General features: G+C 33.0%; 1 long non-coding RNA gene across 2 annotated transcripts; it reads right to left on the reverse strand.

The window, feature by feature from the left end:
• Positions 1–484: 484 nt before the first annotated feature.
• LOC107991314 (uncharacterized) lies at positions 485–3,826 on the reverse strand. 2 transcript variants are annotated; one of them, XR_007824188.1, is made up of 5 exons: positions 3,394–3,826; positions 1,455–2,076; positions 1,231–1,369; positions 884–1,140; positions 485–802 (listed from the first exon to the last, which is right to left on the reverse strand). It is a non-coding gene; the product is annotated as an uncharacterized LOC107991314 (long non-coding RNA). The 2 variants fall into 2 exon arrangements; XR_001763296.2 differs by having other exon boundaries at positions 884–1,145.
• Positions 3,827–4,967: the final 1,141 nt, after the last annotated feature.

Genomic DNA, 4,967 nt, shown 5'->3' on the forward strand with positions numbered 1-4,967 from the left:
ATTAATGACAGTTTAGAACCGTCAAGAATGTGAGTATGCATAATGGAAACCATCAAGAATACGAATATTTATGACATTTTAAAACCGTCAAGAGTACATTTTTCCATGACATTTATTAACCGCCAAGAAAGTGATTGTTTATGACATTTTTTAACCGTCAAGAGTATGCTTTTTCATGACATTTAGGAACTGTCAAGAATGTCATTGTTTATGACATTTTGAAACCGTCAAGAAAGATATTGTTCATGACATTTCAAAACCGTCAAGTAATTTTTAATTTTTTTAATTGTAATTTATTTATATTTTTGTCTATATTATGCTCTCATTGATCTTGTATAGTGGTCCAACAATTGTTCCATTTTAAATATGTATAAACGACAAATATTCATCAAATGGCAACTCAACATCATCTATTCATATCATTTCCAAAACTTTGTATCATATTCATATCATTTACAAAATCAATATAAAAAATTCCATCAGATTTCCAAGAATTCAACTAAACATCATCTAATTAACTAACTTAGCCCAAAAGTATATCATCTCCATACATAAAGTTTCATAATGGCAACCCCCTACATATGAACAATTCACTTAAACCCTAAACCACAACAGAGTCTCAAAAGTATATAAATCAACCCCCCTCCATATGGACAATTCAAAAAATTAGACATAAAAAAAAATGTTTCCTGCTTTAGAATCACAAATAAGTCATAGATCATATGTACGAACCTAAAAACTCAGTCAACTCAACCCACACCTCATCTAACTCGGCCTGTGAGTATGGTTTTCATGTACCAATCTGTAAACATACAAAATAAATGAATTAGTATACATGAAAATTATTATACCCACAAAAGAAATAGTTTGATATATAACATACCAAATCTAAGATGACAATGCTTTCTCCCTATTTACAATTTCTCTCATAAATTTCATGACATAGTATCCATACACGGTGCACCCGACTTGTAATGGACACTATAAAAATAACAAATTAGAATAACGGACTAATTCTAATTGCTAGTAGTCTACAAAATACAATGAATTTAAATATTTATACTTGCCTTTACTGTTTGCCATAAAGTTTGTTTCTTGCTTTTATTAATGTTCTTTTGCGAGTGAGATATCGTTATTGCTCTGTTCTGCCAAGATAAGATTGCACATATTTTAGAATATTGTACATGCATTAGAATTGACAGCACTACATGATATAGAAGATTAACTTACGTGTCAGTTACATATCTTTTCATTCTTGTTTGGTTTGTCCATCGATAGAGATTAGATGGGTTGAGAACTTATACTGAGTGGAATAGGTTGACAAAATGGCTTGTTGCTCCCAAGTAAACTTTCATAAGTTACATTCCACCTACAGGAGGAAACCCAAGAAAGATTACTACTCTAGAGTATTGATGTTTGATTATGTTAATATGGAAAACTCGTCAACAACTTACTCTAACTTGGGTTCTTGAAACTTCGGTGTTCGCTTTTCGAATCATTTATTCCCTTTCCAACGTTGCCTAGTTTGATTCCACAGAAAAAGACCTACAGTGAAGATCTAAGTATAGTTACTTGTGCCAATGCCTATCTTCAAAGAAATGGGATAATCACATAGAAAAATTAAGGAGATTGTCATGTTATAAAAAGCTATGATAAATGAACAAATCGTTGAAATACAAAGTAAAGACAAACTTTATCGAATCATCCATTTAACAGTCTTAAGTCTCAAAGTACAATTAATTTTCCTTGTAAAGTTCTGTTCTTATCTAGAACATGGTGAATTGAGTAACTGAAAATATAGAGTGAAAGGAGATAATCACCGTGATTTAGAAACTTTAAAGGGTTGGGTACATTGTCTGTGTGGATCGTGCATATGGTTGGTTGTACTCAATGATGACATACTTCCTTGTGATTGACCTGCACTATTTTCCACATCAAATGTACTAGTAGTTCAGAAATCCTCTGATAGGCTGGGTTTCCTTGGTCCATGACATTGAATTTGTTGACCCTTTGATGGTTCATTCATATGAGTTTTTTTAGTTTCGGCTTCGTGTAGCATCCAAGACAACCACTATTCTGTTACAAACAAACTTGATCATATAACTGACAAATACATGCTCAAAATATTCACAAGACACCTGCAAGCACCTCATTTCAATAAATCAATGTTAAACACTGATAAGTCTTTGCATTTCAAAGGGTGCTAGAAAAGCCAAATCAGATTCAAGTAGATGATGTATTTCTTTAATTTAAATGAGAGCACGTTTAAGTCTCGTAAACAATTAATCACTTCTTAAGAACTAATGCCATGATATGGTTGATGGGAAACTTGACGATTTATACTGACTGAAAACCTATGTGGCATCTTAATTGAAATAATTAACTAAACACACGCACACACACAAGGTTCATGGGCTGGGAAATGGAAATATTCTTACAAAATATTTGTCTAGATGGGTTAGGTGTACTCCAGACATACATCTGATCTAACCTGCCAATCACTTTTAAGCTCCAACTCAACCATATATGTAAGCTATGGAGGAGAAGACTGCAAATAGTTTTTTACAGGACTTTTGGAATATAAAAAACAAACATTAACAATGGAATATCTGAATTCTGAATGATCAAGAACTTTTTAGTTTTCCAGACAGCAAAGTTTACAGTAGCAGCGTATGAACAACAGATCCTAAGTGGCCGTTAAGGCTTGAATATATTCACTATCATTGATTTTATTGATCAGCTAGGACATGACTTATATAAGAGAAATATAAGTTCGCAGTAAACAAATAGACAACAAAAAACATATTGACTGACCAATGACCTAATACCTTCAAACCTTATATCATTCACATTGACCATTATTAGCCATTAAGTCAACTCAAGCCTCATATATATAAGGTAACAACATAAAGCCTGAATTATTTATATCACAAAGCCTATACACATGCATTATCAATATGAATAAAGATGAAACGAGTCTAAATTCAAAATCGATATACCACGCTAAATAAAGACTAGTTTTCAGAAGCTTTAAATTGTTAGCTTTTCAATATAGTCAACAAAACATGAAGCATACCCAAAGAATACTTTAAATTAACTTTAAGCATAAAGTAGCTAAAAAGTAAGAGAAAGCCTCATGGTTTTAAATTAATTGAAAATAGTAGCAGCAACAGAAAAATCAGCTTGGTTGAACAAGTTCTTAATAATCCTTTCATTAAGCTAAACATGCTAAACCACAACATTCATTCGATCTAGCCAAAAGCAAACAACCCAAAAGCTGAATTTCATATTAATTCATCCCAACATGTATATATATCTATACATGAAACCAAAACTTCCCAATTTTGCACAAGCTTAAAAAAGATATGAATTTGAGATAATTAAAAAAGTTACCCCATGAATGAAAAACTGCCAAGTGAAGAGGATTTCGAGGAGAAAAGAAAAGCCAAGGAAAATTCGATTCCAAGAAAGAAGTTCAAAGAGCAAGTCCTGATAATTAAAAGACTCATGGTGTTGATAGTTGAAAAGAACCCAGTTGGGGAATTAGAAAAATTGAAGGAAAGACAGAGAAGGAGAGAGAGAAAAGCATTGAGTAAGCTTTTTCAGGTGGGAGTGTGGCGGCGTAAGGGGTCGTGGGTTGTGAAGATTTAGCGGATTCAACAGATTCGAAGGATATTCGATCGTGGGTCGTGAGTTGTGAAGACTTTGTTGTGGTTCTTCAGCGGAGAAGATTCAACGGCGTTCTTCAACGTTCTTCAACGCAGGCGTTGGGTCAGTTGCGAGAGATGGAAGTGTGGGGGCGAGGGGTCATGGGGTTTAGGTTGTGAAGAAAGGGAAATTGGGGTTTAGGTTTTTTTTTTTAAAAAAATTAGGTTGTTTTTTTAAAACCAAAATTAGGTTTTTATTTTTTTCAATTATTTAGTAATTCTTGACGTTTTTGAACGTCAAGGAAAATTATCTTACTAAAAATTACTCCCCTCTGCCTTTACATAAAAGTTCTTGATGTTTTAAAACGTCAAGAATTTAATCAATATTACTTGATGTTTTTAAAACGTCAAGGATGACTACATATCATTTGACGTATGAAAAACCTCAAGAATTTTGAATTTATAAAAATTCTTGACGTTTTAAAAACGTAAAGAATTTAGTAGATATTACTTGATGGTTTTAAACCATCAAGAAAAAGTGCATATTACTTGACAGTTTAAAATCGTCAAGAAAGCTGAAAAAAGGCTACCCTTCGCATTTTCATAAAAATTCTTGATGGTTTTCCTTTTAAATCATCCCTTTCTTGACGTTTTTTCAACAACCATCAAGAAATTAAAAATACAACCGTCAAGAAAGACTCTTTTTCTAGTAGTGGTACTCTACAGCAAAATGGTTTGGCTTACAGGTTTAACTGAACTATTATGGAACGTACCAGATGTCTCTTGACTAATGTTTCATTACCCTTGAAATTTTGAGAAGAAGCAGACCAAACAACTTATTTCATCATTAATAGAAGTCTATCTAAAACTTTAGGCTTAAAACTCCCCATGAGGTATGGACAGGTAAGGCTTCAAGTTTAGATCATCTTAGAGTGTTTGGTGCTCAGCTTATGCTCATGTTAAGGATGGAAAGTTGAATAGGAAGGCACTGAAAGTCATGTTTATTGGTTATCCCCAGGGTGTTAAAGGTTATAAACTTTAGTGCTTGGAAAATGACATAAATAAATGCATTATCAGTAGAGATGTAACCTTTATTGAGACAGAAATGTCGTATTGTGACAAAGAGCAGCAGAAACAGCAAACATTTGACAGGGATTAGAATTGATTATGATGTATGACCATTAGTTGGCTTAGATGTATCTAGTGATCAGTCACCACTAGTTTCATAGACAGAGGCTACACAAAAGTCTAAATCTGATGGTGTATAGTCTCAATAGGAGAGGACTTTGTTTGATGAGGGAGCTTTTAGTGAAGAAAATT

Source organism: Cucumis melo, chromosome 10 (genome assembly GCF_025177605.1).
Source record: "Cucumis melo cultivar AY chromosome 10, USDA_Cmelo_AY_1.0, whole genome shotgun sequence".
Taxonomy (NCBI): Eukaryota; Viridiplantae; Streptophyta; class Magnoliopsida; order Cucurbitales; family Cucurbitaceae; genus Cucumis; species Cucumis melo.